Source organism: Engystomops pustulosus, chromosome 3 (genome assembly GCF_040894005.1).
Source record: "Engystomops pustulosus chromosome 3, aEngPut4.maternal, whole genome shotgun sequence".
Taxonomy (NCBI): domain Eukaryota; kingdom Metazoa; phylum Chordata; class Amphibia; order Anura; family Leptodactylidae; genus Engystomops; species Engystomops pustulosus.
This window is the reverse complement of record NC_092413.1, coordinates 209,664,725-209,691,808: the sequence shown is the minus strand read 5'-3', so window position 1 is coordinate 209,691,808 and position 27,084 is coordinate 209,664,725. Positions and strand designations below refer to the sequence as shown.

Genomic DNA, 27,084 nt, shown 5'->3' with positions numbered 1-27,084 from the left:
GCTCGAACCAATGAGAAAAATCTTCTTACAAGGAAAGAGAAATAGACAGGTGATTTCTAAATCTAACGTTCAATACTTACCACCAAGGCCCAGCTTTTCCCTGATAATCCATGCACGTTTATTGATCACTTTAATCCACGCCCTCGGAAGGAAACCTGCTGTTTGCCAATCCAATGTTCAAATCTTGAATGACTTGCAACAAGCAAGGAGCCCCATTTCTAAGTCATGCAAACTTCTCTACCAGCAGGCTGAATGGAGGTTCTATCCACTCATGTTAACCAAATCTTTTTATTTCAAGAGAAAGTGCACTTTGTTGCTCACCCTTCTGGCTTTCATGCATGAAGAGAAAAAATGTCCTAACACCGAAACAGTAGGGTGAGAAAAACATCCTTTTTCTCATCAGCAAAACTTGGCACTACATTGGTTTGGGATGCCTAAAAAAGTCTAACCTGCACACAGCACACGGCTCTGTGGCGCAATGGATAGCGCATTGGACTTCTAGAAAACTGTAGTGATTCAAAGGTTGTGGGTTCGAGTCCCACCAGAGTCGCTTTTTGGATTCCACGCAAGCATACATTTTGTGATCTTGCCTTAAGTAATCTTAGAAAGCTGAAAATGAACAATGTCAACCTATGCGACATTGTGTTTAAGGATGTAGAGCACTGTTCTTAGCTGCAAACCTGCCTGGAACCTAAATTCATTGATCACCCATTGAAAAGAAGCCTCAATTGCCGGCTCTACATGTGACTTTTCTTGAATTCCGTGTTGAAAAGGCTTGGTTGAAGGTAGCCCCTCAGCAATGTCTAGAAAAATGGAGTGAGGCCAAGAATGAAAAGCTCAGCTTCTGTTTGGTGTCTCTTAAAGATTGATCAATTTGTGATATTTTGAATTGTAGGTTCTCGAACTTCCCCAATGAAGCAATGAAGTGTTAGAAACACATGGTTTTTCTCATTAGAAAGAAATGGCACGACTTTGGTTTTGGCTGCCTAAAAATGTCTAAAGAGCTGCAATTACATGGCTCTGTGGCGCAATGGATAGCGCATTGGACTTCTAGACAGCTGTAGTTATTCAAAGGTTGTGGGTTCGAGTCCCAGCAGAGTTGCTTTTTGGATTCCACCAAAGCATACATTTTGTGATCTCACCTCAAGTTTTCTTAGAAAGCTGAAAATGAACAATGTCAATTTATGCAACATTGCGCTAAGGATTTAGAGTACTGTTCTTGGCTATAAACCACCCTGGAACCTAAATTCATTGATCACCCACTGAAAAAAACCCTAAATTGCTGGCTCTTCTTGTGACTTTTCTTGAATTCTGTGTTGAAAAGGCTTGGTTGAGGGTGGCCTGTAAGCAGCATTTAGAAATTAAAAGCTGAGATTCTGTTTGGTGTCTCATAAGGATTCATCAATTTGTGATATTTTGAATTGTAGGCTCTCGAACTTCCCCAATCAAGCGCCCCTTTCTCCCTGAGCTGGTCCGAGAAACCTGGAAAGGCAGTGCTGTGCAAGGCTCTGTGGCGCAACGGATAGCGCATTGGACTTCTAGAAGGATGTAGTGATTCAAAGGTTGTGGGTTCGAGTCCCACCACAGTCGAGTTTTGGATTTCAATTAATCTTTGCCTCAAGAACTGTTAGGAAAAAGCAATCGAAAAATCAACAGCTCGAACCAATGAGAAAAATCTGCTTACAAGGAAAGAGAAATAGACAGGTGATTTCTAAATCTAACGTTCAATACTTACCACCAAGGCCCAGCTTTTCCCTGATAATCCATGCACGTTTATTGATCACTTTAATCCACGCCCTCGGAAGGAAACCTGCTGTTTGCCAATCCAATGTTCAAATCTTGAATGACTTGCAACAAGCAAGGAGCCCCATTTCTAAGTCATGCAAACTTCTCTACCAGCAGGCTGAATGGAGGTCCTATCCACTCATGTTAACCAAATCTTTTTTTTTCAAGAGAAAGTGCACTTTGTTGCTCACCCTTCTGGCTTTCATGCATGAAGAGAAAAAATGTCCTAACACCGAAACAGTAGGGTGAGAAAAACATCCTTTTTCTCATCAGCAAAACTTGGCACTACATTGGTTTGGGATGCCTAAAAAAGTCTAACCTGCACACAGCACACGGCTCTGTGGCGCAATGGATAGCGCATTGGACTTCTAGAAAACTGTAGTGATTCAAAGGTTGTGGGTTCGAGTCCCACCAGAGTCGCTTTTTGGATTCCACGCAAGCATACATTTTGTGATCTTGCCTTAAGTAATCTTAGAAAGCTGAAAATGAACAATGTCAACCTATGCGACATTGTGTTTAAGGATGTAGAGCACTGTTCTTAGCTGCAAACCTGCCTGGAACCTAAATTCATTGATCACCCATTGAAAAGAAGCCTCAATTGCCGGCTCTACATGTGACTTTTCTTGAATTCCGTGTTGAAAAGGCTTGGTTGAAGGTAGCCCCTCAGCAATGTCTAGAAAAATGGAGTGAGGCCAAGAATGAAAAGCTCAGCTTCTGTTTGGTGTCTCTTAAAGATTGATCAATTTGTGATATTTTGAATTGTAGGTTCTCGAACTTCCCCAATGAAGCAATGAAGTGTTAGAAACACATGGTTTTTCTCATTAGAAAGAAATGGCACGACTTTGGTTTTGGCTGCCTAAAAATGTCTAAAGAGCTGCAATTACATGGCTCTGTGGCGCAATGGATAGCGCATTGGACTTCTAGACAGCTGTAGTTATTCAAAGGTTGTGGGTTCGAGTCCCACCAGAGTCGCTTTTTGGATTCCACCAAAGCATACATTTTGTGATCTCACCTCAAGTTTTCTTAGAAAGCTGAAAATGAACAATGTCAATTTATGCAACATTGCGCTAAGGATTTAGAGTACTGTTCTTGGCTATAAACCACCCTGGAACCTAAATTCATTGATCACCCACTGAAAAAAACCCTAAATTGCTGGCTCTTCTTGTGACTTTTCTTGAATTCTGTGTTGAAAAGGCTTGGTTGAGGGTGGCCTGTAAGCAGCATTTAGAAATTAAAAGCTGAGATTCTGTTTGGTGTCTCATAAGGATTCATCAATTTGTGATATTTTGAATTGTAGGCTCTCGAACTTCCCCAATCAAGCGCCCCTTTCTCCCTGAGCTGGTTCGAGAAACCTGGAAAGGCAGTGCTGTGCAAGGCTCTGTGGCGCAACGGATAGCGCATTGGACTTCTAGAAGGATGTAGTGATTCAAAGGTTGTGGGTTCGAGTCCCACCAGAGTCGAGTTTTGGATTTCAATTAATCTTTGCCTCAAGAACTGTTAGGAAAAAGCAATCGAAAAATCAACAGCTCGAACCAATGAGAAAAATCTGCTTACAAGGAAAGAGAAATAGACAGGTGATTTCTAAATCTAACGTTCAATACTTACCACCAAGGCCCAGCTTTTCCCTGATAATCCATGCACGTTTATTGATCACTTTAATCCACGCCCTCGGAAGGAAACCTGCTGTTTGCCAATCCAATGTTCAAATCTTGAATGACTTGCAACAAGCAAGGAGCCCCATTTCTAAGTCATGCAAACTTCTCTACCAGCAGGCTGAATGGAGGTCCTATCCACTCATGTTAACCAAATCTTTTTTTTTCAAGAGAAAGTGCACTTTGTTGCTCACCCTTCTGGCTTTCATGCATGAAGAGAAAAAATGTCCTAACACCGAAACAGTAGGGTGAGAAAAACATCCTTTTTCTCATCAGCAAAACTTGGCACTACATTGGTTTGGGATGCCTAAAAAAGTCTAACCTGCACACAGCACACGGCTCTGTGGCGCAATGGATAGCGCATTGGACTTCTAGAAAACTGTAGTGATTCAAAGCTTGTGGGTTCGAGTCCCACCAGAGTCGCTTTTTGGATTCCACGCAAGCATACATTTTGTGATCTTGCCTTAAGTAATCTTAGAAAGCTGAAAATGAACAATGTCAACCTATGCGACATTGTGTTTAAGGATGTAGAGCACTGTTCTTAGCTGCAAACCTGCCTGGAACCTAAATTCATTGATCACCCATTGAAAAGAAGCCTCAATTGCCGGCTCTACATGTGACTTTTCTTGAATTCCGTGTTGAAAAGGCTTGGTTGAAGGTAGCCCCTCAGCAATGTCTAGAAAAATGGAGTGAGGCCAAGAATGAAAAGCTCAGCTTCTGTTTGGTGTCTCTTAAAGATTGATCAATTTGTGATATTTTGAATTGTAGGTTCTCGAACTTCCCCAATGAAGCAATGAAGTGTTAGAAACACATGGTTTTTCTCATTAGAAAGAAATGGCACGACTTTGGTTTTGGCTGCCTAAAAATGTCTAAAGAGCTGCAATTACATGGCTCTGTGGCGCAATGGATAGCGCATTGGACTTCTAGACAGCTGTAGTTATTCAAAGGTTGTGGGTTCGAGTCCCACCAGAGTCGCTTTTTGGATTCCACCAAAGCATACATTTTGTGATCTCACCTCAAGTTTTCTTAGAAAGCTGAAAATGAACAATGTCAATTTATGCAACATTGCGCTAAGGATTTAGAGTACTGTTCTTGGCTATAAACCACCCTGGAACCTAAATTCATTGATCACCCACTGAAAAAAACCCTAAATTGCTGGCTCTTCTTGTGACTTTTCTTGAATTCTGTGTTGAAAAGGCTTGGTTGAGGGTGGCCTGTAAGCAGCATTTAGAAATTAAAAGCTGAGATTCTGTTTGGTGTCTCATAAGGATTCATCAATTTGTGATATTTTGAATTGTAGGCTCTCGAACTTCCCCAATCAAGCGCCCCTTTCTCCCTGAGCTGGTCCGAGAAACCTGGAAAGGCAGTGCTGTGCAAGGCTCTGTGGCGCAACGGATAGCGCATTGGACTTCTAGAAGGATGTAGTGATTCAAAGGTTGTGGGTTCGAGTCCCACCAGAGTCGAGTTTTGGATTTCAATTAATCTTTGCCTCAAGAACTGTTAGGAAAAAGCAATCGAAAAATCAACAGCTCGAACCAATGAGAAAAATCTGCTTACAAGGAAAGAGAAATAGACAGGTGATTTCTAAATCTAACGTTCAATACTTACCACCAAGGCCCAGCTTTTCCCTGATAATCCATGCACGTTTATTGATCACTTTAATCCACGCCCTCGGAAGGAAACCTGCTGTTTGCCAATCCAATGTTCAAATCTTGAATGACTTGCAACAAGCAAGGAGCCCCATTTCTAAGTCATGCAAACTTCTCTACCAGCAGGCTGAATGGAGGTCCTATCCACTCATGTTAACCAAATCTTTTTTTTTCAAGAGAAAGTGCACTTTGTTGCTCACCCTTCTGGCTTTCATGCATGAAGAGAAAAAATGTCCTAACACCGAAACAGTAGGGTGAGAAAAACATCCTTTTTCTCATCAGCAAAACTTGGCACTACATTGGTTTGGGATGCCTAAAAAAGTCTAACCTGCACACAGCACACGGCTCTGTGGCGCAATGGATAGCGCATTGGACTTCTAGAAAACTGTAGTGATTCAAAGGTTGTGGGTTCGAGTACCACCAGAGTCGCTTTTTGGATTCCACGCAAGCATACATTTTGTGATCTTGCCTTAAGTAATCTTAGAAAGCTGAAAATGAACAATGTCAACCTATGCGACATTGTGTTTAAGGATGTAGAGCACTGTTCTTAGCTGCAAACCTGCCTGGAACCTAAATTCATTGATCACCCATTGAAAAGAAGCCTCAATTGCCGGCTCTACATGTGACTTTTCTTGAATTCCGTGTTGAAAAGGCTTGGTTGAAGGTAGCCCCTCAGCAATGTCTAGAAAAATGGAGTGAGGCCAAGAATGAAAAGCTCAGCTTCTGTTTGGTGTCTCTTAAAGATTGATCAATTTGTGATATTTTGAATTGTAGGTTCTCGAACTTCCCCAATGAAGCAATGAAGTGTTAGAAACACATGGTTTTTCTCATTAGAAAGAAATGGCACGACTTTGGTTTTGGCTGCCTAAAAATGTCTAAAGAGCTGCAATTACATGGCTCTGTGGCGCAATGGATAGCGCATTGGACTTCTAGACAGCTGTAGTTATTCAAAGGTTGTGGGTTCGAGTCCCACCAGAGTCGCTTTTTGGATTCCACCAAAGCATACATTTTGTGATCTCACCTCAAGTTTTCTTAGAAAGCTGAAAATGAACAATGTCAATTTATGCAACATTGCGCTAAGGATTTAGAGTACTGTTCTTGGCTATAAACCACCCTGGAACCTAAATTCATTGATCACCCACTGAAAAAAACCCTAAATTGCTGGCTCTTCTTGTGACTTTTCTTGAATTCTGTGTTGAAAAGGCTTGGTTGAGGGTGGCCTGTAAGCAGCATTTAGAAATTAAAAGCTGAGATTCTGTTTGGTGTCTCATAAGGATTCATCAATTTGTGATATTTTGAATTGTAGGCTCTCGAACTTCCCCAATCAAGCGCCCCTTTCTCCCTGAGCTGGTCCGAGAAACCTGGAAAGGCAGTGCTGTGCAAGGCTCTGTGGCGCAACGGATAGCGCATTGGACTTCTAGAAGGATGTAGTGATTCAAAGGTTGTGGGTTCGAGTCCCACCAGAGTCGAGTTTTGGATTTCAATTAATCTTTGCCTCAAGAACTGTTAGGAAAAAGCAATCGAAAAATCAACAGCTCGAACCAATGAGAAAAATCTGCTTACAAGGAAAGAGAAATAGACAGGTGATTTCTAAATCTAAAGTTCAATACTTACCACCAAGGCCCAGCTTTTCCCTGATAATCCATGCACGTTTATTGATCACTTTAATCCACGCCCTCGGAAGGAAACCTGCTGTTTGCCAATCCAATGTTCAAATCTTGAATGACTTGCAACAAGCAAGGAGCCCCATTTCTAAGTCATGCAAACTTCTCTACCAGCAGGCTGAATGGAGGTCCTATCCACTCATGTTAACCAAATCTTTTTTTTTTCAAGAGAAAGTGCACTTTGTTGCTCACCCTTCTGGCTTTCATGCATGAAGAGAAAAAATGTCCTAACACCGAAACAGTAGGGTGAGAAAAACATCCTTTTTCTCATCAGCAAAACTTGGCACTACATTGGTTTGGGATGCCTAAAAAAGTCTAACCTGCACACAGCACACGGCTCTGTGGCGCAATGGATAGCGCATTGGACTTCTAGAAAACTGTAGTGATTCAAAGGTTGTGGGTTCGAGTCCCACCAGAGTCGCTTTTTGGATTCCACGCAAGCATACATTTTGTGATCTTACCTTAAGTAATCTTAGAAAGCTGAAAATGAACAATGTCAACCTATGCGACATTGTGTTTAAGGATGTAGAGCACTGTTCTTAGCTGCAAACCTGCCTGGAACCTAAATTCATTGATCACCCATTGAAAAGAAGCCTCAATTGCCGGCTCTACATGTGACTTTTCTTGAATTCCTTGTTGAAAAGGCTTGGTTGAAGGTAGCCCCTCAGCAATGTCTAGAAAAATGGAGTGAGGCCAAGAATGAAAAGCTCAGCTTCTGTTTGGTGTCTCTTAAAGATTGATCAATTTGTGATATTTTGAATTGTAGGTTCTCGAACTTCCCCAATGAAGCAATGAAGTGTTAGAAACACATGGTTTTTCTCATTAGAAAGAAATGGCACGACTTTGGTTTTGGCTGCCTAAAAATGTCTAAAGAGCTGCAATTACATGGCTCTGTGGCGCAATGGATAGCGCATTGGACTTCTAGACAGCTGTAGTTATTCAAAGGTTGTGGGTTCGAGTCCCACCAGAGTCGCTTTTTGGATTCCACCAAAGCATACATTTTGTGATCTCACCTCAAGTTTTCTTAGAAAGCTGAAAATGAACAATGTCAATTTATGCAACATTGCGCTAAGGATTTAGAGTACTGTTCTTGGCTATAAACCACCCTGGAACCTAAATTCATTGATCACCCACTGAAAAAAACCCTAAATTGCTGGCTCTTCTTGTGACTTTTCTTGAATTCTGTGTTGAAAAGGCTTGGTTGAGGGTGGCCTGTAAGCAGCATTTAGAAATTAAAAGCTGAGATTCTGTTTGGTGTCTCATAAGGATTCATCAATTTGTGATATTTTGAATTGTAGGCTCTCGAACTTCCCCAATCAAGCGCCCCTTTCTCCCTGAGCTCGTCTGAGAAACCTGGAAAGGCAGTGCTGTGCAAGGCTCTGTGGCGCAACGGATAGCGCATTGGACTTCTAGAAGGATGTAGTGATTCAAAGGTTGTGGGTTCGAGTCCCACCAGAGTCGAGTTTTGGATTTCAATTAATCTTTGCCTCAAGAACTGTTAGGAAAAAGCAATCGAAAAATCAACAGCTCGAACCAATGAGAAAAATCTGCTTACAAGGAAAGAGAAATAGACAGGTGATTTCTAAATCTAACGTTCAATACTTACCACCAAGGCCCAGCTTTTCCCTGATAATCCATGCACGTTTATTGATCACTTTAATCCACGCCCTCGGAAGGAAACCTGCTGTTTGCCAATCCAATGTTCAAATCTTGAATGACTTGCAACAAGCAAGGAGCCCCATTTCTAAGTCATGCAAACTTCTCTACCAGCAGGCTGAATGGAGGTCCTATCCACTCATGTTAACCAAATCTTTTTTTTTCAAGAGAAAGTGCACTTTGTTGCTCACCCTTCTGGCTTTCATGCATGAAGAGAAAAAATGTCCTAACACCGAAACAGTAGGGTGAGAAAAACATCCTTTTTCTCATCAGCAAAACTTGGCACTACATTGGTTTGGGATGCCTAAAAAAGTCTAACCTGCACACAGCACACGGCTCTGTGGCGCAATGGATAGCGCATTGGACTTCTAGAAAACTGTAGTGATTCAAAGGTTGTGGGTTCGAGTCCCACCAGAGTCGCTTTTTGGATTCCACGCAAGCATACATTTTGTGATCTTGCCTTAAGTAATCTTAGAAAGCTGAAAATGAACAATGTCAACCTATGCGACATTGTGTTTAAGGATGTAGAGCACTGTTCTTAGCTGCAAACCTGCCTGGAACCTAAATTCATTGATCACCCATTGAAAAGAAGCCTCAATTGCCGGCTCTACATGTGACTTTTCTTGAATTCCGTGTTGAAAAGGCTTGGTTGAAGGTAGCCCCTCAGCAATGTCTAGAAAAATGGAGTGAGGCCAAGAATGAAAAGCTCAGCTTCTGTTTGGTGTCTCTTAAAGATTGATCAATTTGTGATATTTTGAATTGTAGGTTCTTGAACTTCCCCAATGAAGCAATGAAGTGTTAAAAACACATGGTTTTTCTCATTAGAAAGAAATGGCACGACTTTGGTTTTGGCTGCCTAAAAATGTCTAAAGAGCTGCAATTACATGGCTCTGTGGCGCAATGGATAGCGCATTGGACTTCTAGACAGCTGTAGTTATTCAAAGGTTGTGGGTTCGAGTCCCACCAGAGTCGCTTTTTGGATTCCACCAAAGCATACATTTTGTGATCTCACCTCAAGTTTTCTTAGAAAGCTGAAAATGAACAATGTCAATTTATGCAACATTGCGCTAAGGATTTAGAGTACTGTTCTTGGCTATAAACCACCCTGGAACCTAAATTCATTGATCACCCACTGAAAAAAACCCTAAATTGCTGTCTCTTCTTGTGACTTTTCTTGAATTCTGTGTTGAAAAGGCTTGGTTGAGGGTGGCCTGTAAGCAGCATTTAGAAATTAAAAGCTGAGATTCTGTTTGGTGTCTCATAAGGATTCATCAATTTGTGATATTTTGAATTGTAGGCTCTCGAACTTCCCCAATCAAGCGCCCCTTTCTCCCTGAGCTGGTCCGAGAAACCTGGAAAGGCAGTGCTGTGCAAGGCTCTGTGGCGCAACGGATAGCGCATTGGACTTCTAGAAGGATGTAGTGATTCAAAGGTTGTGGGTTCGAGTCCCACCAGAGTCGAGTTTTGGATTTCAATTAATCTTTGCCTCAAGAACTGTTAGGAAAAAGCAATCGAAAAATCAACAGCTCGAACCAATGAGAAAAATCTGCTTACAAGGAAAGAGAAATAGACAGGTGATTTCTAAATCTAACGTTCAATACTTACCACCAAGGCCCAGCTTTTCCCTGATAATCCATGCACGTTTATTGATCACTTTAATCCACGCCCTCGGAAGGAAACCTGCTGTTTGCCAATCCAATGTTCAAATCTTGAATGACTTGCAACAAGCAAGGAGCCCCATTTCTAAGTCATGCAAACTTCTCTACCAGCAGGCTGAATGGAGGTCCTATCCACTCATGTTAACCAAATCTTTTTTTTTCAAGAGAAAGTGCACTTTGTTGCTCACCCTTCTGGCTTTCATGCATGAAGGGAAAAAATGTCCTAACACCGAAACAGTAGGGTGAGAAAAACATCCTTTTTCTCATCAGCAAAACTTGGCACTACATTGGTTTGGGATGCCTAAAAAAGTCTAACCTGCACACAGCACACGGCTCTGTGGCGCAATGGATAGCGCATTGGACTTCTAGAAAACTGTAGTGATTCAAAGGTTGTGGGTTCGAGTCCCACCAGAGTCGCTTTTTGGATTCCACGCAAGCATACATTTTGTGATCTTGCCTTAAGTAATCTTAGAAAGCTGAAAATGAACAATGTCAACCTATGCGACATTGTGTTTAAGGATGTAGAGCACTGTTCTTAGCTGCAAACCTGCCTGGAACCTAAATTCATTGATCACCCATTGAAAAGAAGCCTCAATTGCCGGCTCTACATGTGACTTTTCTTGAATTCCGTGTTGAAAAGGCTTGGTTGAAGGTAGCCCCTCAGCAATGTCTAGAAAAATGGAGTGAGGCCAAGAATGAAAAGCTCAGCTTCTGTTTGGTGTCTCTTAAAGATTGATCAATTTGTGATATTTTGAATTGTAGGTTCTCGAACTTCCCCAATGAAGCAATGAAGTGTTAGAAACACATGGTTTTTCTCATTAGAAAGAAATGGCACGACTTTGGTTTTGGCTGCCTAAAAATGTCTAAAGAGCTGCAATTACATGGCTCTGTGGCGCAATGGATAGCGCATTGGACTTCTAGACAGCTGTAGTTATTCAAAGGTTGTGGGTTCGAGTCCCACCAGAGTCGCTTTTTGGATTCCACCAAAGCATACATTTTGTGATCTCACCTCAAGTTTTCTTAGAAAGCTGAAAATGAACAATGTCAATTTATGCAACATTGCGCTAAGGATTTAGAGTACTGTTCTTGGCTATAAACCACCCTGGAACCTAAATTCATTGATCACCCACTGAAAAAACCCCTAAATTGCTGGCTCTTCTTGTGACTTTTCTTGAATTCTGTGTTGAAAAGGCTTGGTTGAGGGTGGCCTGTAAGCAGCATTTAGAAATTAAAAGCTGAGATTCTGTTTGGTGTCTCATAAGGATTCATCAATTTGTGATATTTTGAATTGTAGGCTCTCGAACTTCCCCAATCAAGCGCCCCTTTCTCCCTGAGCTGGTCCGAGAAACCTGGAAAGGCAGTGCTGTGCAAGGCTCTGTGGCGCAACGGATAGCGCATTGGACTTCTAGAAGGATGTAGTGATTCAAAGGTTGTGGGTTCGAGTCCCACCAGAGTCGAGTTTTGGATTTCAATTAATCTTTGCCTCAAGAACTGTTAGGAAAAAGCAATCGAAAAATCAACAGCTCGAACCAATGAGAAAAATCTGCTTACAAGGAAAGAGAAATAGACAGGTTATTTCTAAATCTAACGTTCAATACTTACCACCAAGGCCCAGCTTTTCCCTGATAATCCATGCACGTTTATTGATCACTTTAATCCACGCCCTCGGAAGGAAACCTGCTGTTTGCCAATCCAATGTTCAAATCTTGAATGACTTGCAACAAGCAAGGAGCCCCATTTCTAAGTCATGCAAACTTCTCTACCAGCAGGCTGAATGGAGGTCCTATCCACTCATGTTAACCAAATCTTTTTTTTTCAAGAGAAAGTGCACTTTGTTGCTCACCCTTCTGGCTTTCATGCATGAAGAGAAAAAATGTCCTAACACCGAAACAGTAGGGTGAGAAAAACATCCTTTTTCTCATCAGCAAAACTTGGCACTACATTGGTTTGGGATGCCTAAAAAAGTCTAACCTGCACACAGCACACGGCTCTGTGGCGCAATGGATAGCGCATTGGACTTCTAGAAAACTGTAGTGATTCAAAGGTTGTGGGTTCGAGTCCCACCAGAGTCGCTTTTTGGATTCCACGCAAGCATACATTTTGTGATCTTGCCTTAAGTAATCTTAGAAAGCTGAAAATGAACAATGTCAACCTATGCGACATTGTGTTTAAGGATGTAGAGCACTGTTCTTAGCTGCAAACCTGCCTGGAACCTAAATTCATTGATCACCCATTGAAAAGAAGCCTCAATTGCCGGCTCTACATGTGACTTTTCTTGAATTCCGTGTTGAAAAGGCTTGGTTGAAGGTAGCCCCTCAGCAATGTCTAGAAAAATGGAGTGAGGCCAAGAATGAAAAGCTCAGCTTCTGTTTGGTGTCTCTTAAAGATTGATCAATTTGTGATATTTTGAATTGTAGGTTCTTGAACTTCCCCAATGAAGCAATGAAGTGTTAAAAACACATGGTTTTTCTCATTAGAAAGAAATGGCACGACTTTGGTTTTGGCTGCCTAAAAATGTCTAAAGAGCTGCAATTACATGGCTCTGTGGCGCAATGGATAGCGCATTGGACTTCTAGACAGCTGTAGTTATTCAAAGGTTGTGGGTTCGAGTCCCACCAGAGTCGCTTTTTGGATTCCACCAAAGCATACATTTTGTGATCTCACCTCAAGTTTTCTTAGAAAGCTGAAAATGAACAATGTCAATTTATGCAACATTGCGCTAAGGATTTAGAGTACTGTTCTTGGCTATAAACCACCCTGGAACCTAAATTCATTGATCACCCACTGAAAAAAACCCTAAATTGCTGGCTCTTCTTGTGACTTTTCTTGAATTCTGTGTTGAAAAGGCTTGGTTGAGGGTGGCCTGTAAGCAGCATTTAGAAATTAAAAGCTGAGATTCTGTTTGGTGTCTCATAAGGATTCATCAATTTGTGATATTTTGAATTGTAGGCTCTCGAACTTCCCCAATCAAGCGCCCCTTTCTCCCTGAGCTGGTCCGAGAAACCTGGAAAGGCAGTGCTGTGCAAGGCTCTGTGGCGCAACGGATAGCGCATTGGACTTCTAGAAGGATGTAGTGATTTAAAGGTTGTGGGTTCGAGTCCCACCAGAGTCGAGTTTTGGATTTCAATTAATCTTTGCCTCAAGAACTGTTAGGAAAAAGCAATCGAAAAATCAACAGCTCGAACCAATGAGAAAAATCTGCTTACAAGGAAAGAGAAATAGACAGGTGATTTCTAAATCTAACGTTCAATACTTACCACCAAGGCCCAGCTTTTCCCTGATAATCCATGCACGTTTATTGATCACTTTAATCCACGCCCTCGGAAGGAAACCTGCTGTTTGCCAATCCAATGTTCAAATCTTGAATGACTTGCAACAAGCAAGGAGCCCCATTTCTAAGTCATGCAAACTTCTCTACCAGCAGGCTGAATGGAGGTCCTATCCACTCATGTTAACCAAATCTTTTTTTTTCAAGAGAAAGTGCACTTTGTTGCTCACCCTTCTGGCTTTCATGCATGAAGAGAAAAAATGTCCTAACACCGAAACAGTAGGGTGAGAAAAACATCCTTTTTCTCATCAGCAAAACTTGGCACTACATTGGTTTGGAATGCCTAAAAAAGTCTAACCTGCACACAGCACACGGCTCTGTGGCGCAATGGATAGCGCATTGGACTTCTAGAAAACTGTAGTGATTCAAAGGTTGTGGGTTCGAGTCCCACCAGAGTCGCTTTTTGGATTCCACGCAAGCATACATTTTGTGATCTTGCCTTAAGTAATCTTAGAAAGCTGAAAATGAACAATGTCAACCTATGCGACATTGTGTTTAAGGATGTAGAGCACTGTTCTTAGCTGCAAACCTGCCTGGAACCTAAATTCATTGATCACCCATTGAAAAGAAGCCTCAATTGCCGGCTCTACATGTGACTTTTCTTGAATTCCGTGTTGAAAAGGCTTGGTTGAAGGTAGCCCCTCAGCAATGTCTAGAAAAATGGAGTGAGGCCAAGAATGAAAAGCTCAGCTTCTGTTTGGTGTCTCTTAAAGATTGATCAATTTGTGATATTTTGAATTGTAGGTTCTTGAACTTCCCCAATGAAGCAATGAAGTGTTAGAAACACATGGTTTTTCTCATTAGAAAGAAATGGCACGACTTTGGTTTTGGCTGCCTAAAAATGTCTAAAGAGCTGCAATTACATGGCTCTGTGGCGCAATGGATAGCGCATTGGACTTCTAGACAGCTGTAGTTATTCAAAGGTTGTGGGTTCGAGTCCCACCAGAGTCGCTTTTTGGATTCCACCAAAGCATACATTTTGTGATCTCACCTCAAGTTTTCTTAGAAAGCTGAAAATGAACAATGTCAATTTATGCAACATTGCGCTAAGGATTTAGAGTACTGTTCTTGGCTATAAACCACCCTGGAACCTAAATTCATTGATCACCCACTGAAAAAAACCCTAAATTGCTGGCTCTTCTTGTGACTTTTCTTGAATTCTGTGTTGAAAAGGCTTGGTTGAGGGTGGCCTGTAAGCAGCATTTAGAAATTAAAAGCTGAGATTCTGTTTGGTGTCTCATAAGGATTCATCAATTTGTGATATTTTGAATTGTAGGCTCTCGAACTTCCCCAATCAAGCGCCCCTTTCTCCCTGAGCTGGTCCGAGAAACCTGGAAAGGCAGTGCTGTGCAAGGCTCTGTGGCGCAACGGATAGCGCATTGGACTTCTAGAAGGATGTAGTGATTCAAAGGTTGTGGGTTCGAGTCCCACCAGAGTCGAGTTTTGGATTTCAATTAATCTTTGCCTCAAGAACTGTTAGGAAAAAGCAATCGAAAAATCAACAGCTCGAACCAATGAGAAAAATCTGCTTACAAGGAAAGAGAAATAGACAGGTGATTTCTAAATCTAACGTTCAATACTTACCACCAAGGCCCAGCTTTTCCCTGATAATCCATGCACGTTTATTGATCACTTTAATCCACGCCCTCGGAAGGAAACCTGCTGTTTGCCAATCCAATGTTCAAATCTTGAATGACTTGCAACAAGCAAGGAGCCCCATTTCTAAGTCATGCAAACTTCTCTACCAGCAGGCTGAATGGAGGTCCTATCCACTCATGTTAACCAAATCTTTTTTTTTCAAGAGAAAGTGCACTTTGTTGCTCACCCTTCTGGCTTTCATGCATGAAGAGAAAAAATGTCCTAATACCGAAACAGTAGGGTGAGAAAAACATCCTTTTTCTCATCAGCAAAACTTGGCACTACATTGGTTTGGGATGCCTAAAAAAGTCTAACCTGCACACAGCACACGGCTCTGTGGCGCAATGGATAGCGCATTGGACTTCTAGAAAACTGTAGTGATTCAAAGGTTGTGGGTTCGAGTCCCACCAGAGTCGCTTTTTGGATTCCACGCAAGCATACATTTTGTGATCTTGCCTTAAGTAATCTTAGAAAGCTGAAAATGAACAATGTCAACCTATGCGACATTGTGTTTAAGGATGTAGAGCACTGTTCTTAGCTGCAAACCTGCCTGGAACCTAAATTCATTGATCACCCATTGAAAAGAAGCCTCAATTGCCGGCTCTACATGTGACTTTTCTTGAATTCCGTGTTGAAAAGGCTTGGTTGAAGGTAGCCCCTCAGCAATGTCTAGAAAAATGGAGTGAGGCCAAGAATGAAAAGCTCAGCTTCTGTTTGGTGTCTCTTAAAGATTGATCAATTTGTGATATTTTGAATTGTAGGTTCTCGAACTTCCCCAATGAAGCAATGAAGTGTTAGAAACACATGGTTTTTCTCATTAGAAAGAAATGGCACGACTTTGGTTTTAGCTGCCTAAAAATGTCTAAAGAGCTGCAATTACATGGCTCTGTGGCGCAATGGATAGCGCATTGGACTTCTAGACAGCTGTAGTTATTCAAAGGTTGTGGGTTCGAGTCCCACCAGAGTCGCTTTTTGGATTCCACCAAAGCATACATTTTGTGATCTCACCTCAAGTTTTCTTAGAAAGCTGAAAATGAACAATGTCAATTTATGCAACATTGCGCTAAGGATTTAGAGTACTGTTCTTGGCTATAAACCACCCTGGAACCTAAATTCATTGATCACCCACTGAAAAAAACCCTAAATTGCTGTCTCTTCTTGTGACTTTTCTTGAATTCTGTGTTGAAAAGGCTTGGTTGAGGGTGGCCTGTAAGCAGCATTTAGAAATTAAAAGCTGAGATTCTGTTTGGTGTCTCATAAGGATTCATCAATTTGTGATATTTTGAATTGTAGGCTCTCGAACTTCCCCAATCAAGCGCCCCTTTCTCCCTGAGCTGGTTCGAGAAACCTGGAAAGGCACTGCTGTGCAAGGCTCTGTGGCGCAACGGATAGCGCATTGGACTTCTAGAAGGATGTAGTGATTCAAAGGTTGTGGGTTCGAGTCCCACCAGAGTCGAGTTTTGGATTTCAATTAATCTTTGCCTCAAGAACTGTTAGGAAAAAGCAATCGAAAAATCAACAGCTCGAACCAATGAGAAAAATCTTCTTACAAGGAAAGAGAAATAGACAGGTGATTTCTAAATCTAACGTTCAATACTTACCACCAAGGCCCAGCTTTTCCCTGATAATCCATGCACGTTTATTGATCACTTTAATCCACGCCCTCGGAAGGAAACCTGCTGTTTGCCAATCCAATGTTCAAATCTTGAATGACTTGCAACAAGCAAGGAGCCCCATTTCTAAGTCATGCAAACTTCTCTACCAGCAGGCTGAATGGAGGTCCTATCCACTCATGTTAACCAAATCTTTTTTTTTTAAGAGAAAGTGCACTTTGTTGCTCACCCTTCTGGCTTTCATGCATGAAGAGAAAAAATGTCCTAACACCGAAACAGTAGGGTGAGAAAAACATCCTTTTTCTCATCAGCAAAACTTGGCACTACATTGGTTTGAGATGCCTAAAAAAGTCTAACCTGCACACAGCACACGGCTCTGTGGCGCAATGGATAGCGCATTGGACTTCTAGAAAACTGTAGTGATTCAAAGGTTGTGGGTTCGAGTCCCACCAGAGTCGCTTTTTGGATTCCACGCAAGCATACATTTTGTGATCTTGCCTTAAGTAATCTTAGAAAGCTGAAAATGAACAATGTCAACCTATGCGACATTGTGTTTAAGGATGTAGAGCACTGTTCTTAGCTGCAAACCTGCCTGGAACCTAAATTCATTGATCACCCATTGAAAAGAAGCCTCAATTGCCGGCTCTACATGTGACTTTTCTTGAATTCCGTGTTGAAAAGGCTTGGTTGAAGGTAGCCCCTCAGCAATGTCTAGAAAAATGGAGTGAGGCCAAGAATGAAAAGCTCAGCTTCTGTTTGGTGTCTCTTAAAGATTGATCAATTTGTGATATTTTGAATTGTAGGTTCTCGAACTTCCCCAATGAAGCAATGAAGTGTTAGAAACACATGGTTTTTCTCATTAGAAAGAAATGGCACGACTTTGGTTTTGGCTGCCTAAAAATGTCTAAAGAGCTGCAATTACATGGCTCTGTGGCGCAATGGATAGCGCATTGGACTTCTAGACAGCTGTAGTTATTCAAAGGTTGTGGGTTCGAGTCCCACCAGAGTCGCTTTTTGGATTCCACCAAAGCATACATTTTGTGATCTCACCTCAAGTTTTCTTAGAAAGCTGAAAATGAACAATGTCAATTTATGCAACATTGCGCTAAGGATTTAGAGTACTGTTCTTGGCTATAAACCACCCTGGAACCTAAATTCATTGATCACCCACTGAAAAAAACCCTAAATTGCTGGCTCTTCTTGTGACTTTTCTTGAATTCTGTGTTGAAAAGGCTTGGTTGAGGGTGGCCTGTAAGCAGCATTTAGAAATTAAAAGCTGAGATTCTGTTTGGTGTCTCATAAGGATTCATCAATTTGTGATATTTTGAATTGTAGGCTCTCGAACTTCCCCAATCAAGCGCCCCTTTCTCCCTGAGCTGGTCCGAGAAACCTGGAAAGGCAGTGCTGTGCAAGGCTCTGTGGCGCAACGGATAGCGCATTGGACTTCTAGAAGGATGTAGTGATTCAAAGGTTGTGGGTTCGAGTCCCACCAGAGTCGAGTTTTGGATTTCAATTAATCTTTGCCTCAAGAACTGTTAGGAAAAAGCAATCGAAAAATCAACAGCTCGAACCAATGAGAAAAATCTGCTTACAAGGAAAGAGAAATAGACAGGTGATTTCTAAATCTAACGTTCAATACTTACCACCAAGGCCCAGCTTTTCCCTGATAATCCATGCACGTTTATTGATCACTTTAATCCACGCCCTCGGAAGGAAACCTGCTGTTTGCCAATCCAATGTTCAAATCTTGAATGACTTGCAACAAGCAAGGAGCCCCATTTCTAAGTCATGCAAACTTCTCTACCAGCAGGCTGAATGGAGGTCCTATCCACTCATGTTAACCAAATCTTTTTTTTTCAAGAGAAAGTGCACTTTGTTGCTCACCCTTCTGGCTTTCATGCATGAAGAGAAAAAATGTCCTAACACCGAAACAGTAGGGTGAGAAAAACATCCTTTTTCTCATCAGCAAAACTTGGCACTACATTGGTTTGGGATGCCTAAAAAAGTCTAACCTGCACACAGCACACGGCCCTGTGGCGCAATGGATAGCGCATTGGACTTCTAGAAAACTGTAGTGATTCAAAGGTTGTGGGTTCGAGTCCCACCAGAGTCGCTTTTTGGATTCCACGCAAGCATACATTTTGTGATCTTGCCTTAAGTAACCTTAGAAAGCTGAACATGAACAATGTCAACCTATGCGACATTGTGTTTAAGGATGTAGAGCACTGTTCTTAGCTGCAAACCTGCCTGGAACCTAAATTCCTTGATCACCCATTGAAAAGAAGCCTCAATTGCCGGCTCTACATGTGACTTTTCTTGAATTCCGTGTTGAAAAGGCTTGGTTGAAGGTAGCCCCTCAGCAATGTCTAGAAAAATGGAGTGAGGCCAAGAATGAAAAGCTCAGCTTCTGTTTGGTGTCTCTTAAAGATTGATCAATTTGTGATATTTTGAATTGTAGGTTCTCGAACTTCCCCAATGAAGCAATGAAGTGTTAGAAACACATGGTTTTTCTCATTAGAAAGAAATGGCACGATTTTGGTTTTGGCTGCCTAAAAATGTCTAAAGAGCTGCAATTACATGGCTCTGTGGCGCAATGGATAGCGCATTGGACTTCTAGACAGCTGTAGTTATTCAAAGGTTGTGGGTTCGAGTCCCACCAGAGTCGCTTTTTGGATTCCACCAAAGCATACATTTTGTGATCTCACCTCAAGTTTTCTTAGAAAGCTGAAAATGAACAATGTCAATTTATGCAACATTGCGCTAAGGATTTAGAGTACTGTTCTTGGCTATAAACCACCCTGGAACCTAAATTCATTGATCACCCACTGAAAAAAACCCTAAATTGCTGGCTCTTCTTGTGACTTTTCTTGAATTCTGTGTTGAAAAGGCTTGGTTGAGGGTGGCCTGTAAGCAGCATTTAGAAATTAAAAGCTGAGATTCTGTTTGGTGTCTCATAAGGATTCATCAATTTGTGATATTTTGAATTGTAGGCTCTCGAACTTCCCCAATCAAGCGCCCCTTTCTCCCTGAGCTGGTCCGAGAAACCTGGAAAGGCAGTGCTGTGCAAGGCTCTGTGGCGCAACGGATAGCGCATTGGACTTCTAGAAGGATGTAGTGATTCAAAGGTTGTGGGTTCGAGTCCCACCAGAGTCGAGTTTTGGATTTCAATTAATCTTTGCCTCAAGAACTGTTAGGAAAAAGCAATCGAAAAATCAACAGCTCGAACCAATGAGAAAAATCTGCTTACAAGGAAAGAGAAATAGACAGGTGATTTCTAAATCTAACGTTCAATACTTACCACCAAGGCCCAGCTTTTCCCTGATAATCCATGCACGTTTATTGATCACTTTAATCCACGCCCTCGGAAGGAAACCTGCTGTTTGCCAATCCAATGTTCAAATCTTGAATGACTTGCAACAAGCAAGGAGCCCCATTTCTAAGTCATGCAAACTTCTCTACCAGCAGGCTGAATGGAGGTCCTATCCACTCATGTTAACCAAATCTTTTTTTTTCAAGAGAAAGTGCACTTTGTTGCTCACCCTTCTGGCTTTCATGCATGAAGAGAAAAAATGTCCTAACACCGAAACAGTAGGGTGAGAAAAACATCCTTTTTCTCATCAGCAAAACTTGGCACTACATTGGTTTGGGATGCCTAAAAAAGTCTAACCTGCACACAGCACACGGCTCTGTGGCGCAATGGATAGCGCATTGGACTTCTAGAAAACTGTAGTGATTCAAAGGTTGTGGGTTCGAGTCCCACCAGAGTCGCTTTTTGGATTCCACGCAAGCATACATTTTGTGATCTTGCCTTAAGTAATCTTAGAAAGCTGAAAATGAACAATGTCAACCTATGCGACATTGTGTTTAAGGATGTAGAGCACTGTTCTTAGCTGCAAACCTGCCTGGAACCTAAATTCATTGATCACCCATTGAAAAGAAGCCTCAATTGCCGGCTCTACATGTGACTTTTCTTGAATTCCGTGTTGAAAAGGCTTGGTTGAAGGTAGCCCCTCAGCAATGTCTAGAAAAATGGAGTGAGGCCAAGAATGAAAAGCTCAGCTTCTGTTTGGTGTCTCTTAAAGATTGATCAATTTGTGATATTTTGAATTGTAGGTTCTCGAACTTCCCCAATGAAGCAATGAAGTGTTAGAAACACATGGTTTTTCTCATTAGAAAGAAATGGCACGACTTTGGTTTTGGCTGCCTAAAAATGTCTAAAGAGCTGCAATTACATGGCTCTGTGGCGCAATGGATAGCGCATTGGACTTCTAGACAGCTGTAGTTATTCAAAGGTTGTGGGTTCGAGTCCCACCAGAGTCGCTTTTTGGATTCCACCAAAGCATACATTTTGTGATCTCACCTCAAGTTTTCTTAGAAAGCTGAAAATGAACAATGTCAATTTATGCAACATTGCGCTAAGGATTTAGAGTACTGTTCTTGGCTATAAACCACCCTGGAACCTAAATTCATTGATCACCCACTGAAAAAAAACCCTAAATTGCTGGCTCTTCTTGTGACTTTTCTTGAATTCTGTGTTGAAAAGGCTTGGTTGAGGGTGGCCTGTAAGCAGCATTTAGAAATTAAAAGCTGAGATTCTGTTTGGTGTCTCATAAGGATTCATCAATTTGTGATATTTTGAATTGTAGGCTCTCGAACTTCCCCAATCAAGCGCCCCTTTCTCCCTGAGCTGGTCCGAGAAACCTGGAAAGGCAGTGCTGTGCAAGGCTCTGTGGCGCAACGGATAGCGCATTGGACTTCTAGAAGGATGTAGTGATTCAAAGGTTGTGGGTTCGAGTCCCACCAGAGTCGAGTTTTGGATTTCAATTAATCTTTGCCTCAAGAACTGTTAGGAAAAAGCAATCGAAAAATCAACAGCTCGAACCAATGAGAAAAATCTGCTTACAAGGAAAGAGAAATAGACAGGTGATTTCTAAATCTAACGTTCAATACTTACCACCAAGGCCCAGCTTTTCCCTGATAATCCATGCACGTTTATTGATCACTTTAATCCACGCCCTCGGAAGGAAACCTGCTGTTTGCCAATCCAATGTTCAAATCTTGAATGACTTGCAACAAGCAAGGAGCCCCATTTCTAAGTCATGCAAACTTCTCTACCAGCAGGCTGAATGGAGGTCCTATCCACTCATGTTAACCAAATCTTTTTTTTTCAAGAGAAAGTGCACTTTGTTGCTCACCCTTCTGGCTTTCATGCATGAAGAGAAAAAATGTCCTAACACCGAAACAGTAGGGTGAGAAAAACATCCTTTTTCTCATCAGCAAAACTTGGCACTACATTGGTTTGGGATGCCTAAAAAAGTCTAACCTGCACACAGCACACGCCTCTGTGGCGCAATGGATAGCGCATTGGACTTCTAGAAAACTGTAGTGATTCAAAGGTTGTGGGTTCGAGTCCCACCAGAGTCGCTTTTTGGATTCCACGCAAGCATACATTTTGTGATCTTGCCTTAAGTAATCTTAGAAAGCTGAAAATGAACAATGTCAACCTATGCGACATTGTGTTTAAGGATGTAGAGCACTGTTCTTAGCTGCAAACCTGCCTGGAACCTAAATTCATTGATCACCCATTGAAAAGAAGCCTCAATTGCCGGCTCTACATGTGACTTTTCTTGAATTCCGTGTTGAAAAGGCTTGGTTGAAGGTAGCCCCTCAGCAATGTCTAGAAAAATGGAGTGAGGCCAAGAATGAAAAGCTCAGCTTCTGTTTGGTGTCTCTTAAAGATTGATCAATTTGTGATATTTTGAATTGTAGGTTCTCGAACTTCCCCAATGAAGCAATGAAGTGTTAGAAACACATGGTTTTTCTCATTAGAAAGAAATGGCACGACTTTGGTTTTGGCTGCCTAAAAATGTCTAAAGAGCTGCAATTACATGGCTCTGTGGCGCAATGGATAGCGCATTGGACTTCTAGACAGCTGTAGTTATTCAAAGGTTGTGGGTTCGAGTCCCACCAGAGTCGCTTTTTGGATTCCACCAAAGCATACATTTTGTGATCTCACCTCAAGTTTTCTTAGAAAGCTGAAAATGAACAATGTCAATTTATGCAACATTGCGCTAAGGATTTAGAGTACTGTTCTTGGCTATAAACCACCCTGGAACCTAAATTCATTGATCACCCACTGAAAAAAACCCTAAATTGCTGGCTCTTCTTGTGACTTTTCTTGAATTCTGTGTTGAAAAGGCTTGGTTGAGGGTGGCCTGTAAGCAGCATTTAGAAATTAAAAGCTGAGATTCTGTTTGGTGTCTCATAAGGATTCATCAATTTGTGATATTTTGAATTGTAGGCTCTCGAACTTCCCCAAACAAGCGCCCCTTTCTCCCTGAGCTGGTCCGAGAAACCTGGAAAGGCAGTGCTGTGCAAGGCTCTGTGGCGCAACGGATAGCGCATTGGACTTCTAGAAGGATGTAGTGATTCAAAGGTTGTGGGTTCGAGTCCCACCAGAGTCGAGCTTTGGATTTCAATTAATCTTTGCCTCAAGAACTGTTAGGAAAAAGCAATCGAAAAATCAACAGCTCGAACCAATGAGAAAAATCTGCTTACAAGGAAAGAGAAATAGACAGGTGATTTCTAAATCTAACGTTCAATACTTACCACCAAGGCCCAGCTTTTCCCTGATAATCCATGCACGTTTATTGATCACTTTAATCCACGCCCTCGGAAGGAAACCTGCTGTTTGCCAATCCAATGTTCAAATCTTGAATGACTTGCAACAAGCAAGGAGCCCCATTTCTAAGTCATGCAAACTTCTCTACCAGCAGGCTGAATGGAGGTCCTATCCACTCATGTTAACCAAATCTTTTTTTTCAAGAGAAAGTGCACTTTGTTGCTCACCCTTCTGGCTTTCATGCATGAAGAGAAAAAATGTCCTAACACCGAAACAGTAGGGTGAGAAAAACATCCTTTTTCTCATCAGCAAAACTTGGCACTACATTGGTTTGGAATGCCTAAAAAAGTCTAACCTGCACACAGCACACGGCTCTGTGGCGCAATGGATAGCGCATTGGACTTCTAGACAGCTGTAGTTATTCAAAGGTTGTGGGTTCGAGTCCCACCAGAGTCGCTTTTAGGATTCCACCAAAGCATACATTTTGTGATCTCACCTCAAGTTTTCTTAGAAAGCTGAAAATGAACAATGTCAATTTATGCAACATTGCGCTAAGGATTTAGAGTACTGTTCTTGGCTATAAACCACCCTGGAACCTAAATTCATTGATCACCCACTGAAAAAAACCCTAAATTGCTGGCTCTTCTTGTGACTTTTCTTGAATTCTGTGTTGAAAAGGCTTGGTTGAGGGTGGCCTGTAAGCAGCATTTAGAAATTAAAAGCTGAGCTTCTGTTTGGTGTCTCATAAGGATTCATCAATTTGTGATATTTTGAATTGTAGGCTCTCGAACTTCCCCAATCAAGCGCCCCTTTCTCCCTGAGCTGGTCTGAGAAACCTGGAAAGGCAGTGCTGTGCAAGGCTCTGTGGCGCAATGGATAGCTCATTGGACTTCTAGAAGGATGTAGTGATTCAAAGGTTGTGGGTTCGAGTCCCACCAGAGTCGAGTTTTGGATTTCAATTAATCTTTGCCTCAAGAACTTTTAGGAAAAAGCAATCGAAAAATCAACAGCTCGAACCAATGAGAAAAATCTGCTTACAAGGAAAGAGAAATAGACAGGTGATTTCTAAATCTAACGTTCAATACTTACCACCAAGGCCCAGCTTTTCCCTGATAATCCATGCACGTTTATTGATCACTTTAATCCACGCCCTCGTAAGGAAACCTGCTGTTTGCCAATCCAATGTTCAAATCTTGAATGACTTGCAACAAGCAAGGAGCCCCATTTCTAAGTCATGCAAACTTCTCTACCAGCAGGCTGAATGGAGGTCCTATCCACTCATGTTAACCAAATCTTTTTTTTTCAAGAGAAAGTGCACTTTGTTGCTCACCCTTCTGGCTTTCATGCATGAAGAGAAAAAATGTCCTAACACCGAAACAGTAGGGTGAGAAAAACATCCTTTTTCTCATCAGCAAAACTTGGCACTACATTGGTTTGGGATGCCTAAAAAAGTCTAACCTGCACACAGCACACGGCTCTGTGGCGCAATGGATAGCGCATTGGACTTCTAGAAAACTGTAGTGATTCAAAGGTTGTGGGTTCGAGTCCCACCAGAGTCGCTTTTTGGATTCCACGCAAGCATACATTTTGTGATCTTGCCTTAAGTAATCTTAGAAAGCTGAAAATGAACAATGTCAACCTATGCGACATTGTGTTTAAGGATGTAGAGCACTGTTCTTAGCTGCAAACCTGCCTGGAACCTAAATTCATTGATCACCCATTGAAAAGAAGCCTCAATTGCCGGCTCTACATGTGACTTTTCTTGAATTCCGTGTTGAAAAGGCTTGGTTGAAGGTAGCCCCTCAGCAATGTCTAGAAAAATGGAGTGAGGCCAAGAATGAAAAGCTCCTGTTTGGTGTCTCTTAAAGATTGATCAATTTGTGATATTTTGAATTGTAGGTTCTCGAACTTCCCCAATGAAGCAATGAAGTGTTAGAAACACATGGTTTTTCTCATTAGAAAGAAATGGCACGACTTTGGTTTTGGCTGCCTAAAAATGTCTAAAGAGCTGCAATTACATGGCTCTGTGGCGCAATGGATAGCGCATTGGACTTCTAGACAGCTGTAGTTATTCAAAGGTTGTGGGTTCGAGTCCCACCAGAGTCGCTTTTTGGATTCCACCAAAGCATACATTTTGTGATCTCACCTCAAGTTTTCTTAGAAAGCTGAATATGAACAATGTCAATTTATGCAACATTGCGCTAAGGATTTAGAGTACTGTTCTTGGCTATAAACCACCCTGGAACCTTAATTCATTGATCACCCACTGAAAAAAACCCTAAATTGCTGGCTCTTCTTGTGACTTTTCTTGAATTCTGTGTTGAAAAGGCTTGGTTGAGGGTGGCCTGTAAGCAGCATTTAGAAATTAAAAGCTGAGATTCTGTTTGGTGTCTCATAAGGATTCATCAATTTGTGATATTTTGAATTGTAGGCTCTCGAACTTCCCCAATCAAGCGCCCCTTTCTCCCTGAGCTGGTCCGAGAAACCTGGAAAGGCAGTGCTGTGCAAGGCTCTGTGGCGCAACGGATAGCGCATTGGACTTCTAGAAGGATGTAGTGATTCAAAGGTTGTGGGTTCGAGTCCCACCAGAGTCGAGTTTTGGATTTCAATTAATCTTTGCCTCAAGAACTGTTAGGAAAAAGCAATCGAAAAATCAACAGCTCGAACCAATGAGAAAAATCTGCTTACAAGGAAAGAGAAATAGACAGGTGATTTCTAAATCTAACGTTCAATACTTACCACCAAGGCCCAGCTTTTCCCTGATAATCCATGCACGTTTATTGATCACTTTAATCCACGCCCTCGGAAGGAAACCTGCTGTTTGCCAATCCAATGTTCAAATCTTGAATGACTTGCAACAAGCAAGGAGCCCCATTTCTAAGTCATGCAAACTTCTCTACCAGCAGGCTGAATGGAGGTCCTATCCACTCATGTTAACCAAATCTTTTTTTTTCAAGAGAAAGTGCACTTTGTTGCTCACCCTTCTGGCTTTCATGCATGAAGAGAAAAAATGTCCTAACACCGAAACAGTAGGGTGAGAAAAACATCCTTTTTCTCATCAGCAAAACTTGGCGCTACATTGGTTTGGGATGCCTAAAAAAGTCTAACCTGCACACAGCACACGGCTCTGTGGCGCAATGGATAGCGCATTGGACTTCTAGAAAACTGTAGTGATTCTAAGGTTGTGGGTTCGAGTCCCACCAGAGTCGCTTTTTGGATTCCACGCAAGCATACATTTTGTGATCTTGCCTTAAGTAATCTTAGAAAGCTGAAAATGAACAATGTCAACCTATGCGACATTGTGTTTAAGGATGTAGAGCACTGTTCTTAGCTGCAAACCTGCCTGGAACCTAAATTCATTGATCACCCATTGAAAAGAAGCCTCAATTGCCGGCTCTACATGTGACTTTTCTTGAATTCCGTGTTGAAAAGGCTTGGTTGAAGGTAGCCCCTCAGCAATGTCTAGAAAAATGGAGTGAGGCCAAGAATGAAAAGCTCAGCTTCTGTTTGGTGTCTCTTAAAGATTGATCAATTGGTGATATTTTGAATTGTAGGTTCTCGAACTTCCCCAATGAAGCAATGAAGTGTTAGAAACACATGGTTTTTCTCATTAGAAAGAAATGGCACGACTTTGGTTTTGGCTGCCTAAAAATGTCTAAAGAGCTGCAATTACATGGCTCTGTGGCGCAATGGATAGCGCATTGGACTTCTAGACAGCTGTAGTTATTCAAAGGTTGTGGGTTCGAGTCCCACCAGAGTCGCTTTTTGGATTCCACCAAAGCATACATTTTGTGATCTCACCTCAAGTTTTCTTAGAAA

At 41.8% G+C, this 27,084-nt stretch overlaps 49 non-coding genes across 49 annotated transcripts; all 49 read left to right on the top strand.

The window, feature by feature from the left end:
- The first annotated feature begins 464 nt into the window (after positions 1–464).
- On the top strand, positions 465–550 carry TRNAR-UCU (transfer RNA arginine (anticodon UCU)). Its single transcript is given in 2 exon segments — positions 465–501; positions 515–550. It is a non-coding gene; the product is annotated as a tRNA-Arg (tRNA).
- Positions 551–1,016: 466 nt separating this feature from the next.
- Positions 1,017–1,102, top strand: TRNAR-UCU (transfer RNA arginine (anticodon UCU)). The gene is given in 2 exon segments: positions 1,017–1,053; positions 1,067–1,102. It is a non-coding gene; the product is annotated as a tRNA-Arg (tRNA).
- A 402-nt stretch (positions 1,103–1,504) lies between these two features.
- On the top strand, positions 1,505–1,590 carry TRNAR-UCU (transfer RNA arginine (anticodon UCU)). The gene is given in 2 exon segments: positions 1,505–1,541; positions 1,555–1,590. It is a non-coding gene; the product is annotated as a tRNA-Arg (tRNA).
- Positions 1,591–2,119: 529 nt separating this feature from the next.
- Positions 2,120–2,205, top strand: TRNAR-UCU (transfer RNA arginine (anticodon UCU)). Its single transcript is given in 2 exon segments — positions 2,120–2,156; positions 2,170–2,205. It is a non-coding gene; the product is annotated as a tRNA-Arg (tRNA).
- A 466-nt stretch (positions 2,206–2,671) lies between these two features.
- On the top strand, positions 2,672–2,757 carry TRNAR-UCU (transfer RNA arginine (anticodon UCU)). The gene is given in 2 exon segments: positions 2,672–2,708; positions 2,722–2,757. It is a non-coding gene; the product is annotated as a tRNA-Arg (tRNA).
- Positions 2,758–3,159: 402 nt separating this feature from the next.
- On the top strand, positions 3,160–3,245 carry TRNAR-UCU (transfer RNA arginine (anticodon UCU)). The gene is given in 2 exon segments: positions 3,160–3,196; positions 3,210–3,245. It is a non-coding gene; the product is annotated as a tRNA-Arg (tRNA).
- A 529-nt stretch (positions 3,246–3,774) lies between these two features.
- On the top strand, positions 3,775–3,860 carry TRNAR-UCU (transfer RNA arginine (anticodon UCU)). The gene is given in 2 exon segments: positions 3,775–3,811; positions 3,825–3,860. It is a non-coding gene; the product is annotated as a tRNA-Arg (tRNA).
- Positions 3,861–4,326: 466 nt separating this feature from the next.
- On the top strand, positions 4,327–4,412 carry TRNAR-UCU (transfer RNA arginine (anticodon UCU)). The gene is given in 2 exon segments: positions 4,327–4,363; positions 4,377–4,412. It is a non-coding gene; the product is annotated as a tRNA-Arg (tRNA).
- A 402-nt stretch (positions 4,413–4,814) lies between these two features.
- TRNAR-UCU (transfer RNA arginine (anticodon UCU)) lies at positions 4,815–4,900 on the top strand. The gene is given in 2 exon segments: positions 4,815–4,851; positions 4,865–4,900. It is a non-coding gene; the product is annotated as a tRNA-Arg (tRNA).
- Positions 4,901–5,429: 529 nt separating this feature from the next.
- On the top strand, positions 5,430–5,515 carry TRNAR-UCU (transfer RNA arginine (anticodon UCU)). Its single transcript is given in 2 exon segments — positions 5,430–5,466; positions 5,480–5,515. It is a non-coding gene; the product is annotated as a tRNA-Arg (tRNA).
- A 466-nt stretch (positions 5,516–5,981) lies between these two features.
- Positions 5,982–6,067, top strand: TRNAR-UCU (transfer RNA arginine (anticodon UCU)). Its single transcript is given in 2 exon segments — positions 5,982–6,018; positions 6,032–6,067. It is a non-coding gene; the product is annotated as a tRNA-Arg (tRNA).
- A 402-nt stretch (positions 6,068–6,469) lies between these two features.
- TRNAR-UCU (transfer RNA arginine (anticodon UCU)) lies at positions 6,470–6,555 on the top strand. The gene is given in 2 exon segments: positions 6,470–6,506; positions 6,520–6,555. It is a non-coding gene; the product is annotated as a tRNA-Arg (tRNA).
- A 530-nt stretch (positions 6,556–7,085) lies between these two features.
- On the top strand, positions 7,086–7,171 carry TRNAR-UCU (transfer RNA arginine (anticodon UCU)). Its single transcript is given in 2 exon segments — positions 7,086–7,122; positions 7,136–7,171. It is a non-coding gene; the product is annotated as a tRNA-Arg (tRNA).
- A 466-nt stretch (positions 7,172–7,637) lies between these two features.
- TRNAR-UCU (transfer RNA arginine (anticodon UCU)) lies at positions 7,638–7,723 on the top strand. The gene is given in 2 exon segments: positions 7,638–7,674; positions 7,688–7,723. It is a non-coding gene; the product is annotated as a tRNA-Arg (tRNA).
- A 402-nt stretch (positions 7,724–8,125) lies between these two features.
- Positions 8,126–8,211, top strand: TRNAR-UCU (transfer RNA arginine (anticodon UCU)). The gene is given in 2 exon segments: positions 8,126–8,162; positions 8,176–8,211. It is a non-coding gene; the product is annotated as a tRNA-Arg (tRNA).
- A 529-nt stretch (positions 8,212–8,740) lies between these two features.
- On the top strand, positions 8,741–8,826 carry TRNAR-UCU (transfer RNA arginine (anticodon UCU)). The gene is given in 2 exon segments: positions 8,741–8,777; positions 8,791–8,826. It is a non-coding gene; the product is annotated as a tRNA-Arg (tRNA).
- A 466-nt stretch (positions 8,827–9,292) lies between these two features.
- TRNAR-UCU (transfer RNA arginine (anticodon UCU)) lies at positions 9,293–9,378 on the top strand. The gene is given in 2 exon segments: positions 9,293–9,329; positions 9,343–9,378. It is a non-coding gene; the product is annotated as a tRNA-Arg (tRNA).
- A 402-nt stretch (positions 9,379–9,780) lies between these two features.
- On the top strand, positions 9,781–9,866 carry TRNAR-UCU (transfer RNA arginine (anticodon UCU)). Its single transcript is given in 2 exon segments — positions 9,781–9,817; positions 9,831–9,866. It is a non-coding gene; the product is annotated as a tRNA-Arg (tRNA).
- Positions 9,867–10,395: 529 nt separating this feature from the next.
- Positions 10,396–10,481, top strand: TRNAR-UCU (transfer RNA arginine (anticodon UCU)). The gene is given in 2 exon segments: positions 10,396–10,432; positions 10,446–10,481. It is a non-coding gene; the product is annotated as a tRNA-Arg (tRNA).
- Positions 10,482–10,947: 466 nt separating this feature from the next.
- On the top strand, positions 10,948–11,033 carry TRNAR-UCU (transfer RNA arginine (anticodon UCU)). Its single transcript is given in 2 exon segments — positions 10,948–10,984; positions 10,998–11,033. It is a non-coding gene; the product is annotated as a tRNA-Arg (tRNA).
- Positions 11,034–11,435: 402 nt separating this feature from the next.
- TRNAR-UCU (transfer RNA arginine (anticodon UCU)) lies at positions 11,436–11,521 on the top strand. Its single transcript is given in 2 exon segments — positions 11,436–11,472; positions 11,486–11,521. It is a non-coding gene; the product is annotated as a tRNA-Arg (tRNA).
- A 529-nt stretch (positions 11,522–12,050) lies between these two features.
- On the top strand, positions 12,051–12,136 carry TRNAR-UCU (transfer RNA arginine (anticodon UCU)). Its single transcript is given in 2 exon segments — positions 12,051–12,087; positions 12,101–12,136. It is a non-coding gene; the product is annotated as a tRNA-Arg (tRNA).
- Positions 12,137–12,602: 466 nt separating this feature from the next.
- TRNAR-UCU (transfer RNA arginine (anticodon UCU)) lies at positions 12,603–12,688 on the top strand. The gene is given in 2 exon segments: positions 12,603–12,639; positions 12,653–12,688. It is a non-coding gene; the product is annotated as a tRNA-Arg (tRNA).
- A 402-nt stretch (positions 12,689–13,090) lies between these two features.
- Positions 13,091–13,176, top strand: TRNAR-UCU (transfer RNA arginine (anticodon UCU)). The gene is given in 2 exon segments: positions 13,091–13,127; positions 13,141–13,176. It is a non-coding gene; the product is annotated as a tRNA-Arg (tRNA).
- Positions 13,177–13,705: 529 nt separating this feature from the next.
- On the top strand, positions 13,706–13,791 carry TRNAR-UCU (transfer RNA arginine (anticodon UCU)). The gene is given in 2 exon segments: positions 13,706–13,742; positions 13,756–13,791. It is a non-coding gene; the product is annotated as a tRNA-Arg (tRNA).
- Positions 13,792–14,257: 466 nt separating this feature from the next.
- On the top strand, positions 14,258–14,343 carry TRNAR-UCU (transfer RNA arginine (anticodon UCU)). The gene is given in 2 exon segments: positions 14,258–14,294; positions 14,308–14,343. It is a non-coding gene; the product is annotated as a tRNA-Arg (tRNA).
- A 402-nt stretch (positions 14,344–14,745) lies between these two features.
- On the top strand, positions 14,746–14,831 carry TRNAR-UCU (transfer RNA arginine (anticodon UCU)). Its single transcript is given in 2 exon segments — positions 14,746–14,782; positions 14,796–14,831. It is a non-coding gene; the product is annotated as a tRNA-Arg (tRNA).
- A 529-nt stretch (positions 14,832–15,360) lies between these two features.
- TRNAR-UCU (transfer RNA arginine (anticodon UCU)) lies at positions 15,361–15,446 on the top strand. The gene is given in 2 exon segments: positions 15,361–15,397; positions 15,411–15,446. It is a non-coding gene; the product is annotated as a tRNA-Arg (tRNA).
- A 466-nt stretch (positions 15,447–15,912) lies between these two features.
- TRNAR-UCU (transfer RNA arginine (anticodon UCU)) lies at positions 15,913–15,998 on the top strand. Its single transcript is given in 2 exon segments — positions 15,913–15,949; positions 15,963–15,998. It is a non-coding gene; the product is annotated as a tRNA-Arg (tRNA).
- A 402-nt stretch (positions 15,999–16,400) lies between these two features.
- On the top strand, positions 16,401–16,486 carry TRNAR-UCU (transfer RNA arginine (anticodon UCU)). Its single transcript is given in 2 exon segments — positions 16,401–16,437; positions 16,451–16,486. It is a non-coding gene; the product is annotated as a tRNA-Arg (tRNA).
- A 529-nt stretch (positions 16,487–17,015) lies between these two features.
- TRNAR-UCU (transfer RNA arginine (anticodon UCU)) lies at positions 17,016–17,101 on the top strand. Its single transcript is given in 2 exon segments — positions 17,016–17,052; positions 17,066–17,101. It is a non-coding gene; the product is annotated as a tRNA-Arg (tRNA).
- Positions 17,102–17,567: 466 nt separating this feature from the next.
- TRNAR-UCU (transfer RNA arginine (anticodon UCU)) lies at positions 17,568–17,653 on the top strand. The gene is given in 2 exon segments: positions 17,568–17,604; positions 17,618–17,653. It is a non-coding gene; the product is annotated as a tRNA-Arg (tRNA).
- A 402-nt stretch (positions 17,654–18,055) lies between these two features.
- TRNAR-UCU (transfer RNA arginine (anticodon UCU)) lies at positions 18,056–18,141 on the top strand. The gene is given in 2 exon segments: positions 18,056–18,092; positions 18,106–18,141. It is a non-coding gene; the product is annotated as a tRNA-Arg (tRNA).
- A 529-nt stretch (positions 18,142–18,670) lies between these two features.
- Positions 18,671–18,756, top strand: TRNAR-UCU (transfer RNA arginine (anticodon UCU)). Its single transcript is given in 2 exon segments — positions 18,671–18,707; positions 18,721–18,756. It is a non-coding gene; the product is annotated as a tRNA-Arg (tRNA).
- A 466-nt stretch (positions 18,757–19,222) lies between these two features.
- TRNAR-UCU (transfer RNA arginine (anticodon UCU)) lies at positions 19,223–19,308 on the top strand. The gene is given in 2 exon segments: positions 19,223–19,259; positions 19,273–19,308. It is a non-coding gene; the product is annotated as a tRNA-Arg (tRNA).
- Positions 19,309–19,710: 402 nt separating this feature from the next.
- Positions 19,711–19,796, top strand: TRNAR-UCU (transfer RNA arginine (anticodon UCU)). Its single transcript is given in 2 exon segments — positions 19,711–19,747; positions 19,761–19,796. It is a non-coding gene; the product is annotated as a tRNA-Arg (tRNA).
- A 529-nt stretch (positions 19,797–20,325) lies between these two features.
- On the top strand, positions 20,326–20,411 carry TRNAR-UCU (transfer RNA arginine (anticodon UCU)). Its single transcript is given in 2 exon segments — positions 20,326–20,362; positions 20,376–20,411. It is a non-coding gene; the product is annotated as a tRNA-Arg (tRNA).
- A 466-nt stretch (positions 20,412–20,877) lies between these two features.
- TRNAR-UCU (transfer RNA arginine (anticodon UCU)) lies at positions 20,878–20,963 on the top strand. Its single transcript is given in 2 exon segments — positions 20,878–20,914; positions 20,928–20,963. It is a non-coding gene; the product is annotated as a tRNA-Arg (tRNA).
- Positions 20,964–21,366: 403 nt separating this feature from the next.
- Positions 21,367–21,452, top strand: TRNAR-UCU (transfer RNA arginine (anticodon UCU)). The gene is given in 2 exon segments: positions 21,367–21,403; positions 21,417–21,452. It is a non-coding gene; the product is annotated as a tRNA-Arg (tRNA).
- A 529-nt stretch (positions 21,453–21,981) lies between these two features.
- Positions 21,982–22,069, top strand: TRNAR-UCU (transfer RNA arginine (anticodon UCU)). The gene is given in 2 exon segments: positions 21,982–22,018; positions 22,032–22,069. It is a non-coding gene; the product is annotated as a tRNA-Arg (tRNA).
- Positions 22,070–22,533: 464 nt separating this feature from the next.
- Positions 22,534–22,619, top strand: TRNAR-UCU (transfer RNA arginine (anticodon UCU)). The gene is given in 2 exon segments: positions 22,534–22,570; positions 22,584–22,619. It is a non-coding gene; the product is annotated as a tRNA-Arg (tRNA).
- Positions 22,620–23,021: 402 nt separating this feature from the next.
- On the top strand, positions 23,022–23,107 carry TRNAR-UCU (transfer RNA arginine (anticodon UCU)). Its single transcript is given in 2 exon segments — positions 23,022–23,058; positions 23,072–23,107. It is a non-coding gene; the product is annotated as a tRNA-Arg (tRNA).
- A 528-nt stretch (positions 23,108–23,635) lies between these two features.
- On the top strand, positions 23,636–23,721 carry TRNAR-UCU (transfer RNA arginine (anticodon UCU)). The gene is given in 2 exon segments: positions 23,636–23,672; positions 23,686–23,721. It is a non-coding gene; the product is annotated as a tRNA-Arg (tRNA).
- Positions 23,722–24,123: 402 nt separating this feature from the next.
- TRNAR-UCU (transfer RNA arginine (anticodon UCU)) lies at positions 24,124–24,209 on the top strand. The gene is given in 2 exon segments: positions 24,124–24,160; positions 24,174–24,209. It is a non-coding gene; the product is annotated as a tRNA-Arg (tRNA).
- A 529-nt stretch (positions 24,210–24,738) lies between these two features.
- TRNAR-UCU (transfer RNA arginine (anticodon UCU)) lies at positions 24,739–24,824 on the top strand. Its single transcript is given in 2 exon segments — positions 24,739–24,775; positions 24,789–24,824. It is a non-coding gene; the product is annotated as a tRNA-Arg (tRNA).
- A 461-nt stretch (positions 24,825–25,285) lies between these two features.
- On the top strand, positions 25,286–25,371 carry TRNAR-UCU (transfer RNA arginine (anticodon UCU)). Its single transcript is given in 2 exon segments — positions 25,286–25,322; positions 25,336–25,371. It is a non-coding gene; the product is annotated as a tRNA-Arg (tRNA).
- A 402-nt stretch (positions 25,372–25,773) lies between these two features.
- TRNAR-UCU (transfer RNA arginine (anticodon UCU)) lies at positions 25,774–25,859 on the top strand. The gene is given in 2 exon segments: positions 25,774–25,810; positions 25,824–25,859. It is a non-coding gene; the product is annotated as a tRNA-Arg (tRNA).
- A 529-nt stretch (positions 25,860–26,388) lies between these two features.
- On the top strand, positions 26,389–26,474 carry TRNAR-UCU (transfer RNA arginine (anticodon UCU)). Its single transcript is given in 2 exon segments — positions 26,389–26,425; positions 26,439–26,474. It is a non-coding gene; the product is annotated as a tRNA-Arg (tRNA).
- Positions 26,475–26,940: 466 nt separating this feature from the next.
- On the top strand, positions 26,941–27,026 carry TRNAR-UCU (transfer RNA arginine (anticodon UCU)). The gene is given in 2 exon segments: positions 26,941–26,977; positions 26,991–27,026. It is a non-coding gene; the product is annotated as a tRNA-Arg (tRNA).
- Positions 27,027–27,084: the final 58 nt, after the last annotated feature.